The sequence below is a fragment of the Lissotriton helveticus genome, chromosome 7 (assembly GCF_964261635.1).
Source record: "Lissotriton helveticus chromosome 7, aLisHel1.1, whole genome shotgun sequence".
Lineage (NCBI taxonomy): Eukaryota > Metazoa > Chordata > Amphibia > Caudata > Salamandridae > Lissotriton > Lissotriton helveticus.
In genome coordinates, this window is record NC_136068.1 from 524,843,540 (window position 1) to 524,855,985 (window position 12,446).

The 12,446-nt window shown below is 40.0% G+C and overlaps 1 protein-coding gene across 4 annotated transcripts in view; it reads left to right on the plus strand.

The window, feature by feature from the left end:
* The window catches only part of LOC144768710 (serine protease 27-like), a 415,681-nt gene that overhangs the window by 30,181 nt on the left and 373,054 nt on the right, over nucleotides 1–12,446 (plus strand). The gene's annotated exons all lie outside the window — the stretch shown is intronic.

The following is a 12,446-nucleotide window of genomic DNA, read 5'->3' on the forward strand; positions in this document are numbered from 1 at the left end:
TGTAGATACGAATGTGTAATAATATGAAAACATGTTAGTTTTGCAATGTTAAGTCATGTTAAATTGATTATAAATCCAACCATTGAACTCACTTATTGCAATAAATGAAATAAAATGTGATTTTGTTGTTGGAAATCAAAGTGAAATGAAGGACTACGGTCACTTTTAATTCAAAGGGTTGCTTATAGTCTGTCTGCTCCAGGAACTTCTTTTTATATAAACTTTAAACCTTTGGCTGAAGGTAATGTGGGTTCAGAACTCAACTGCAATAAAAGATTGCAGTATGGTTTTGTCTCCATTTTCCTATTGTAGATGAGTAATTATGCCAATACCAGACTGCAGTACAAAAACAAGAGTCAGCTTTTAAAACAGGGATTGCAGACTTCCGGGTACTATGACAAGCATTACTGAAGGACTGAGGGAGTGTTCCTTCAATGGTGTGCACTAAAGTAGCGGATGCATCAAATGCATGGTTCGTCTATTGGAAATAATCTGGACCACAACACTTTCACTTTGGCTCACTTTGCTATGCGGTGATTTTTTTTCAGATTTGCCTACAGACAGATTGGTTGTCTGGAAGTACTTATGTCATCAATCATTCAAAAACTACAATGAGAATTACAGAGAGTAGGTGGGGTTTAGGTTGCCCCTCCTCCTTCAGTCATTGGCTTCCATGCCTTTTTATGGTTTGCCATTGCTTGCAAACCTGTGGAATAAGTCTGTGGTAATTTCAAGAATGAGTGTTCCAATTGGTGATGGTGAATCAAGTAGCCCTCTTTTTAGATTACAAATGTCACATGAGTTTAGCTTTCAACTGAGAGTAAGTGTGTGCTCTTTGATGTGATTACAATGACATTTGTATTGCTAATCTATAGCTTTTTAGTTTAGGAAGTGAGTGTTGTTTTCATGTCCTAGTTTTCCAAGAAGAGCCTGTGCACATGTATTTATTTGTCATATTTTTCAATCATGATTTCACCTTCATGGATATGTTGCTTTTTGGTTTACAAGGTAAATTGTGCAGGCAAGTAGGCTTGCTTAAAGATGCAACAAAAATTCTGCCATTTTGCCAAATGTATCTGCTATGCATTATTTTGCTCTGTATGTCTTTTAATTTCACCACTTACAATATAAACTTAATCTTCTGACCCCTTTTCATATTCCTCTTCTTTGAGGGCAGAGCTTAACTTCACCAATGAAGTCCCACTCCCTCTATCCATATTGTTTTAGTCCAAGTTGTTTCTGCATTTTTGTGTTTTCTAACCAGAACAATGGGGTGCCACACACAAAGTTGCCCAACTTTTACCAGAAAGTTCTTTTAACAAAAAGCAAGGCTCACAGCAACAAAACACATGGTTTGTCTTTTCTCGTGGTCAATGTTAGTTCATATTCACATGAAGCTCTCAGGCAGAATATTGTTTCAGACTTGAATGTCTAAATTTACAATATAGAGGGTTTTCAACTATACAGAATGGTTTAGAAACGATTGTGTAAAAAGATAGGGTTTAAATCTCAAATTTTGAATGAAGGTCTGCTGTTCTAAAAGTTCTACAGATATGCAAACTTGTGATAATGTCATTAAAAATTAGCTGTTCCCCTCCCTTGTAACACTAACATGTAGAGGCTACATATTACAACTCCCCCTGTCTCTATTCTCTTTGTGGAAAATTCTTAAAACTTGGAAGTCTAGCTGACGTGAGTGCTTGAACTATTTCATTTTGAGTTCCCCTAGTCACCAGGACAAGTACCTGTACGTGTGTGTTTGCAACAACAAATCAATTTAAGTCAGCTCATTGGGTTATGGCATCTGCTACAGAGATCTCCATTACCTGAAATCACTTACAAAAATTACCTGTGGGGATGGTACATCTATTTATTCATTGGCAGTCAACCTTTTCAACTGTATTTGAGTTGGTTTTAGCAGCATGTTGCATGAAAGAAGTTACCTAGTCTTTGGAGGTTAAGTAATGCTTAACATTCTTTGAAATTATGGGCCAGATGTACCAAGCATTTTCTGGTCGCTGACAGCACGATTAACAGAATGGGGCTTTTTACAAACAGAAACATGCTTTTCATAATGCACAGTAACTTCTTAATGAATTACATTTGCATTTGCGGTTTGGTATTTGGAAGGGGCGTGTTCATGGTATTTCTTCCAAATACTGATTTAGTGGTATGTATAACTATTTTGCGACCGAATTTCGGTCCTCTACAAGGAACCCCTTCCCCTTTGAGAATGTACAACTTCCTACGCTTAAAAAATTAAACTTCAAAGTTTTCTTTTTTTCTTTTTAAATGCATGCCCTTTTCCTTCAGGAAAAATGGGTTGCATTTAAAAAAAAAAAAAGATTGCTTTATTAAAAAGCAATCACATACGTGGTGGTCTGCTGACCTCTGCAGGTCACCATCCTTGCGATGCCTGTGATTCCTAATGGGTAGCAAACTGCAACCTACCTAATTAATATTCATAAGGTAGGCCAATTTATGACCTACAAGTAATCCCTAAATGAAACTCAATTAGGCATTCCGATTTCCTAATTACGATTCAGAGAGAATTGCAATTAGGTGATCGATATTTCCAATACTGGTACTTCTGGCCTTGTAATCCTTAATGTCAGGGTGTCTCTTTATCACCAGTCTGAGTTAGTACTGTGGCATAATCTTGAATAATAAACCAGAATTCATCGGCTAAGGGGAGTTGAATTCTCCCCTCGAAAATGATTGGAAGAAAAAATGATTTAAAAATTAATGTGTCAACTAACAATCCTTGCATAATATTTCATTAATTTAACATTTGCATATTGGTAAATGTGGACACAGATCCACAAATTGGCTTTGTGATAGGTAAAAGACACCATAATGGTCAAGTAGGACAACTTCACCCAAAAAAATCGTCATGCCCTTCGCCTTAGACACTAATGCTAATACATAATTCTATTTAGTTTCCCATCCCTGAAATACAGCACTCCCTTTTCTTGATTAAAACAATCACTCTCCTGCCATTCAAACCCTATCTCAAAGTCCTTTTTTGCCTTCTCTTTCTGTGACCTCTGCCAGGTCTACTTTACTTTCTACTGACACTTTTCTATTTTCCTCTTCTGACCCGCTTACTGGAGAAGTGTTGCCCACTGTGTCAGAATGTCACTTGATATTAACCCCTTCCATGCTGCCGTCCCGCCCGTTTTGCGGAAGTGCCACACTTCCGCAAAATCGCGGCCGCATGGAAGGTGTTGATGTGGTTTTGGCTGCTTCCCATCCAGTACGATATGCCGAACCACACCTGCAAGGGGGTTACAGCAATTACATCGTAGTCTCAGCTGCGGCCGGTAGTCGTAGTACCAGCCGGGTGGTGACGTGGGGAGGGGGAGGGGCAAGGTGGAGGGTAGTAATGTATAGATTACGGACCTTAACAGGTAAGTAAACATATAAATGAATAAAGCAAATTTCGTTGCGTGCACTGCATCACCAAATGCGACGCAGTGCGTGACACAAAATTTGCTTTATTCATTTATATGTTTATTTACCTGTTAAGATCCATAATCCATGCATTACTAACCCCCACCCTGCCCCTCCCCCTCTCCACGTCACCGCCAGGCAGGTACTCCCACTACCGGCCGCGGCTGCGTAGTCTAAACCATGCATGCCATTACAACGTAAGCATTACAACACATGCATTTTAACTACGCATTCCTTTACCACTCACATTTTTATATTTCTACCATGATCTGCCTTTACAACGCATGCCATTACATAAAACATGTAAGTATAAAGGTTAAGTGTATATGCATACATATATATATATATATATATATATATATATATATATATATATATATATATATATATATATATACATCGATGAGATCAAATACATTGCAAATGCAGTGGTAGCTGACATTGACAAAGTCTGAAAGTGGAAACATGTTTATCAGAGATAGGTTACATGAACTGGCACATTCAAAGTATCTAAGGAAATATCCATGAGTGCGTGATAATTCTGGAGAGAAACACTTGTTCTGTGGGAATATGCCCCCACCTGCTGTGACAAGAGGAGTGGCAGCGGCCTTGCGCAGAAAAAGCGAAATGTGTGTAGTTGTGAAACCGCTTACTTCCCCACCGTGACTGCTCAGAGAAACAAAGCAAAAGATCATTTGATATGTGAGTGGACGGAGGCTGCAGAAAATTGAGTGAGAGAGGTGGTCACCCCTGCCTATGGATCGTTTGAAGAAGCGGGTTGGAGGATACAGAAGGAACAAACGCACCGCTGTAGTAACATTCAAATATTACACAGCAATGGCGAGGATTTTTGTCATAATTCTGGGAAATATTTTCAACCAGAACGTGAGCTGTCTTGTACGATACAAGCATGTTTAGTGATGTAGTACATATACAAGCCCCAGAAAGTGCCTTCGGAACTGCGTCATGCACCCAAGAAAAAGACAATGAGACTACAGAAAAACTTAGATTTTGACATAGTACTGAGAGAGTGGAGAATATATACCATTCCCTCTTATGAAAACCCTGATCCTATGCTGTTACAAGAATGGGAAGATTTCACCACAGTATCAGTAAAGGGAATGGTCAAGATATTGATCAAATATGCGATCAGTGACAGAGCAAAACTGCTGGAGGTAATTAAGACAATAGAAGTATCAATTGAACAAGATCCGGATACCACCACAGCTAGTGCATTTCACCAGCAGATGAAAACTAGGCTGATATCTTCTGAAAACACAATTAAGCAATAAAAACAGAGAAGATTCACAAGGCATCAGAGGGACTGTGAAATGGGACGTGTCTTAACTTATGCGAAAAAACTTGATGTGCTTAGAAAACCACTGCAACAAATCAGAAATCCAAATACCATCAGTTCTAGAGATACTTCAGAATTGAAATTTGAGACTGACCAGTCAGAAGGTGAACAACAAAGATGTGCAGCAGAGCCTAATGTAACCACAGGAGTACATTTTCCCAAGCAATAACAACTGATGAGGGAGACGTGGAGGAAAACACCACATCAGGCACATCCTCCAGAAGTCACTAGAGAAAAAGCAGAAGAGGGGGTAAAGGGCACTAAAATATCCATCCCACAGAGAATTACAAAGAGCAAGAGAGGGGACTTTCAGAGGTAAATACTACCAATTTGATGGTATGGAAGCTCACAAACAGAAAACTTATGAAATCAGATATTAAATTCTTGCAAAAAGGTCTCACATACTGCCCCTCTTCCCAACTAGACTACACTACCATGCAGCAGTTTGTCCCTGCTTCTGCTATAAAGCACATTTTAGTTTCCTGCAGTGCGGGACGCACCTACAGAAGAGGAGCAACTTCACTTGGCAGGACTCCATTTCCCAGAGTCCACAAGACCCCAGGAGGCAGTCCTTGCTACCATGCAGCAGTTTGTCTGTGCTGGCACTATAAAGCACGTTTTAGTCTCCTGTGGCGCAGGACGCTCCTACAGCGGAGGAGCAGCTTGACTTGGCAGGACTCCATTTCCCGGGGGCCACAGGGCCCCAGGAGGCGGTCCTTGCTACCATGCAGCAGTTTGTCTGTGCTGGCACTATAAAGCACGTTTTAGTCTCCTGTGGCGCAGGACGCTCCTACAGCGGAGGAGCAGCTTGACTCGGCAGGACTCCATTTCCCAGAGTCCACAGGGCCCCAGGAGGCGGTGCTTGCTACCACACAGCAGTTTGTCTGTGCTGGCACTATAAAGTGCGTTTTAGTCTCCCGCAGTGTGGGACGCACCCAGGCCCTGTCCGGGCGGAGCCCCGGCCAAGAGATTGCCCGCCCTGCACCTGTCAGCAACAGTCTTTATTGTGTTATTACTCTCTATCGCTTTCTTCTGTCTGGCTCTAACATCTTTGTAAAACTTGGCTTTTGGCCTTTTGTCTACACTGGAGACAAACACATCGTCTCTGTACACTACAGGCCTGGACCCTCCTATTGTGTGATACCCAATCTTGATGACTTGACTGTGTGAGCATGACTGAAACTATTAGCTTTCTTGGGAATCCAGAGGACTATTTTGAGAGCCTATTGACTGGGCTCCCTTGTCTGTAACTGTTGCAAATGTTTGTGATTTAAATTTTAAACATCTTTTTTTCTTTTTTTATGGGAGGTAGTAACTAGAAATCGCTTTGTTCTGAACCTCTATTGAGGGAGGGCCTACTTCCCAAAGTAATTCTTTTTAGTGGGGTAGTGGGAGGGGTGTGTTATGGGAAAGTGGAAGACATTTTATAAACCAGTCAGGGCAGAAGGTGTACATAAGGCACCTAGGCATTCTGATGGAAACTGCACCCTGAGCAAAATCGATGATCTGATAGAAGAGGTGGACGGTCTGCTGGCCGCTAAGGGGACTTAGGAGACCCGATTGATAAAACAGGGAAAATAGGGAAGGGGTGACCGCAGAGGAGCATTGGTCTATTATTGGGAAAGCCCAAGTGCCTGTAGATCAGGAGAGTAAGGAAAACATCAGTGGTATCCCAACCCGTCAATTGGAGTTGCCAGTGAACACTAATTCCTTACCACAACCCAAGCAACCCCCATGAGTCAAATGCATAGTGTGCCAACACCAGTGGTGAATGTTGACTGCTCAAACAGATTTGCCATTCTGGTGGATCTGGAAATGAACCCAGGCCCTGTACAGCTATTTCATAATCCCTCATTATTGACTCATAAGTATGAAGCGGTGTCCCCAATTCAAATCCACTCATTAAGGGGATAAGAAGATATCTTCAGGGGGATGTTGGGAAAGTTGTCTAAGGTCCTACTCAAGAAAATGGATAAGTTAGCAGACATAGTTACAAATTTCACCAGTTCTGCTACTGCAATGAAAATAGAACTAACCCAGATACCAACCAAGCGACAGATCTCCCATAGTGGAATGTATAGTAGAGACACGCCAAGTATTCATACCTAGACCCCACACTTGAGGACACAAAATTTACCAGGGAACTATAGGGTGACTAGGGATACATTTGGTGATACTTCTAGGCCTAATAGGAGTGGCCTATTTGATAAACTTACATTTCCAGGCTATATGCATGTTGTCCCACACAACCTTCCACCTGAAAGAAATATGATGGATAGCCTTCCTACCATTACCAAACCTTTTGATATATACTTAATAAATGTGTCCAAACTCCCGAAAGGTGCTTATGAATCATCTGACTCAAAAATTAACAAAGTTACCCACTGGTTTAGACATATGAGGGGCTACAGATTGATTATTAGAGAAGACATACTCCAGGCTACAAGTATCAGCCACACGTATCAGCCTGAGACAGAGTACATGTGAAAGGATAGGTCTCATACTGAAGTCCAGCACTTTAGCTGATAAACCAGTATCACTGGAGTTAAGGTTTGGGCCGCAGACTGACTCACTGATATATCTCAATTATAATATCCCCCATAGTCAATCAGCATTCTTACTTCCTATACCATGTGAAAGATCATGTGCCCCCATACTCTGCTGCCAACAGTGGAGTCTTCAGATCTCTCACAGATAGACTGACATCAATCACACCAAGGGGGCTGTGTTTAGAGAATGGTAAATCCAAGCAATTCCACGAAATCTAGCCACAGAAGCAACTCTAACATGGCAGGTAGCTATAACAGAGAGGGGGTGGGGCCTTTGGTCAGGGAAAAGTCCAAACGCATGCATCCTTTACCAAGCATTATTTGAACTATGAAGTCACAACAACGAGGCTACCTGAACCCCGACAAGCCTGAAGCACGCATATTGGGGGAGTAGTGCATATTGTTTATTGCTAGAGGGGGTTATGGGTATTTATTTTTAGAATTTATTATTATATATAATGAAATTCAAATTTGCAATACTTACCTTTTGGTGCAGGATGCAGGAGATATAGGGGTAATGGGTGGGGAAATGATGTAATATGTGAGTCTTAATTTTCATACCTGATTATTAAATACTGATAGTGTAAATATATATAATTTAATGCTAAAATGAAAATTAATGATTGTAGGTAAGATATTTAAAACACACACAATTAGGAAAGGGATGGTGGGATATAAAGGTCATTGTTGGGAATTGTATTACTACTCGGGTATTTATTAGAAACACCTGAGTATTAATTATTAATTGAGCTTTAAAAATGTATGTTATTTAATTATTAAATAAATTAAACATTCGCAATGCTTACCATTAGGGACGGGATGTAGGGGATATAGGGGTTATTGGTGGAGAAGTGTTTTAATATTTAGGTATTCATTTTCATACCTGTGTATTAAATACTGATTGTGCAATTACATATAATTGAATGTTAAATTATAGAACAAATCCTTTTAGTTAAGACATTTTAAACCGACACGATTAGAAAAATGATGGTGGGATAAACAGGTTATTGTTGGAATTGTATTAATACTCAGGTACTTATTAGAAATACCTGTGTATTAATTAATATTTAAACCATAAAAATGTATGTTATTTAATTATTAAAGTAAAGATTTTCAATTCGTACCTTTAGGGATGGGATACAGGGGATATAGGGTTATGGGTGGGGAAGTGTTTTAATACTCGGGTATTAATTTTCGTATCCGAGAATTAAACATTAATTACAACAATATTTTCACCTTTTTCTGAAATTTAATAAGGTTGATTAAAATTTTTTGGGGGAGTAATAGATGATTAGTTATGGGTTGTTTAGATTTTAGGAACTAGATGTAGATTTTAAACCTATTTATGTGGATAAATACCTTTGTATTAAATATTATAAAATAAATGTAAAAAAAACAGAAAGTGGCATATAAAAGACTAAAAGTAGTTAGAGCAGTGGGTGTTTAAAAAGTAATCACTAACTTTATTATTTAGGACCTGATTAGGATGGCGAGTGGTCACCCTGTCGCAGAAAGGACTTCTGGACAGGCTGTTACTCAGTCAATCGTGCATGCTTAGTTTCACCAGAAGTGCAGAGAAATAGAGAGACGGGCGTTTTCAATAAAAGAAGTTATTTATTGAACAGTCTTCTTTCTCATGCAAGAGAAGTGAGTTGCCACAATTGCAATACTTGTTATGAAGTAAAGTGCGTACAGTAATAGAAGTATTATAAAATAATACTGTAAAAGCATGGTATGGTTTTTAAGCCATACAGTGTTTAAAATAGATAAAATATATACATAGATAAAACCATGACTAAACGTACTCAATTGGTGCTTCTAAGATACTCCTACCACAGAGTACCTAACCTAAGCTTAGTACGTGGGAAGGAGTAAGTGAGCTGCAGTTTAAGTTAAGATAGTTTTTGCCAAGAATCTGAATCAAGAATTCTCTAAGGGTCTAATCAGTTCCGTACCTTGTTTATAGAATGAAGGAGGTCTTGTATCGCTCTCTCAGGACTCGATCTCCCAGCAACCCGCTTAGGGTGACCAGGAAACACTGGAGCTGGATTTCTCGGCAGGAGAAAAGACAGCGTCTCTCTCAGTGTGTCAATGGGAGGGTCTGCTTCCTTCGGCACTTGCCACAGCAGGGCTTCGGGCAAGTAGATAGCTGATCTTCTCCAAACCAACGTGTGTTTTGCTAGGGCAGATGCTGGTATATTTATACCTGGAAAGTGCCGAGTTTGACGTACGGTTGGACATAAGACGTCACTAAGAACTCGCAGTTCTTTCAGGACTCCAGGAGTTCTAGGACAAATCAATACAGAAGCAGGGGGAATTCCCGGGCTGCTGGAGGCTTGGTTTCTTTAAGAAAGTGTTGTGCTTTCTACGGGTCTATAGGAGTAGCCTTGCCGTATTTGGACTGCATTGGCTATGACTTAATATGGATATGATTCTTATGCCTTTATAAGGATATGATTTGTTATAACCACATAAGGGCATAAATCGTGAATATTTAAATAGGGTCATAGATACGTTTACAACACCCACTCCACGTATAATGTCCATCATTACTAAAATACTAAGCAATTTCAAACATATGACTATGCATGTGTTTTCCATCCCACCCCAAAATACATAAAATGCATTTGAAATGGCATATACACGAAAAATAAGTAATATACTGTACGTTTTGAAGCAGTGGTATCATTCAGATAATGCATATATAGTGTGTTGAAATATTGGCTGAATGAATCACGAAAATTACATTTATGAAATGGCTCTTAATACAGAAGAGAAGGTCGAGACCATTTCATCACATATTTATACAAGAATGCTAGAGGCTAAATCAAAATATTGTCTCTAGAGTTTCAAAACAGAAATCTTGTTCTCTAAGAATAGTTCTACTTTAAGCAGAGTATCATGTGCTAAAAAAAAGTAAAAATTTTGGAAACAGGAAAAACAATTTCGCTTTCAGGGCAAAAATAGTTCCACAGTTTTTTAGACGTTCTGTTTTTCAAAATTGAAGGTCGAATTCAGAGTTCAGGGAACGCTATGTGCTCAAAAGTTATTCTCGTTGTTAGGAGAGAACATTAACTCAGATAGGCTGGCAAAGAATTTGTCTACAACAGTAGGTGAAAGTTGGACCAAGTCCGAAAAAGTAGAAATAGTGCATATATGAGACGCATTGCTGTCAACGGTGTTCAGATCAGCAATGGTCACAGAAGGTGGTACCTGTGTGCCACTTTCATCTCGTACCTCAACGTCACCTAATCGTAATGGTGAGGTCTCAAAGAATGCCGTCATCAGAATAGGTTGCCGCTGGGGACACCACGTTGCATGAGCCGTTACCGAACCAAGCAAAGTATCGATATCCAAAGGTACTGCTGATGGTAGTGTGAGACAGACATCCAACACGCATTCTTCTCCGCATTGCAGGCATCGTATAACAGGTAGGATGCAATCTTGCCAGTTTGGTCTGAATGAAAGAAACCAGGTAGTATTCAGATCTCTTAGCCGAGCCAAGCCGAGTACCTAAGTTACCCTTTGTCGGTATCTCATCGCTGGGATAGTTTCTTCCATGGTAGCCTGAGTTTTGTTTGTGGCTGGATTTGCCGTATCGGAGCAGAAGGAACAAAAATAAAATTCCTGCTACGAGTCCCAAGATGAGAGGCAGGCCGCCAAACACAGAGTGCACGAAATTCAGGAAGATGCTCAGGACTGCTTCAAAGGGTGCTAATAGTCCCGAAAAAATTGTCTTAAATACATGTGCGATGCCACTGGTATCAGACATGTTTAAAATTTGACCTAACATTTCTACGAAATGCACAGGGCAATTTGTTGATAATAATGTATGTATCTCTGCCGCTGTCCTTGGAACTTGCAGATCATACATCTCTCTAGACGAGGTTAAAGGCACAGTTGTTTGTAAAAGAATGGATTTCATTCTGCTTAAAGTATCAATTCGAATAGAAGAGATATTCAGAGAAGGCCATATCGTTGCCTCCTTGTCTGGTTTGCTGTTTGGATACAATACTTGCATACAGCAAGTGACCATGGAAGTTACACTGACGAGATAGGCCCTTCCTGGCACCATGCCACAACAGCTGCGGTCACTTATTATAACGTAACTGCTGTTGGAAAGTTGTCTGAAAAAAGGCTCTATCTGTGTTGCTGGGGTGCCGTGCAGGTGGCATGAAAGGTTATTTGATGAACCTTCGCAGGCTCCATGCAAGTTAATTCTTTGACACAGAAGTGTACCGCTTAGTGAAGTTTTGCAGTTATTACCACTAAGAAATACCTCTTTTTTCCCCCCCCACTGTAACATTTATGTGTATAAGGTAGATTCCAGGTCGACTTGATGTAACCTTTACCCAACCTTTCATACAGGCCTGCAGGTATATGCTTTTGGCAATATTGAAACTGAAAAGTCGTTATCGGAATTGTAATTGTGGCATGTATTATCCATTAAATGACGGGTCTTTCGGAGACTGTCAATGGCAATTTTTCTAGTGTTTCAATGCTCAGCACCGTATAGACTGCTCCTTTTTGTGCCAACGAGATTTGTTTATCAGTAAGGTTAAAGATAGAAAATAATGACGTTGTGTTGATTAGACACCATGGCACGTAGCCTGAACGGAGGTTTTGTAACGTCCAGCCTAACTGTACAATAGAACGTAATTGGGACTGGCCATGTTGTAACATTAGCATATCCTGTTCCATTATATCCATAGCAGATGATACAATGCTGTCCAGTGAATAAATTCTGGAGGACAAAGTCGTTAACCCATTCTCCACTACAGACAGTGATTTTTCCAAATTAATACGATCAATTTCTCATATTTTTTCAGCAGTTTCAAGCTTCGTTGTAAGCAGCGTATATACCAGCGTATATGAAACGTTTTTGACACTGTTTGCGAGGTCCCAATATGAAATCTCGCAAGTCAGCACCTTCTTTAAGTAAAGTCAAGTGTTGCTTATTTTCAGGCAGTGTGGATTTCTGTAGCCATTTGAGGCATAGTTTCCCTACACTGTATGTTGTAATTATCCCTGGATGTTGTCTCTGGGAATATCTTGGGTCTGGCCTGTTCTGTTTGTACCCCTGTCTC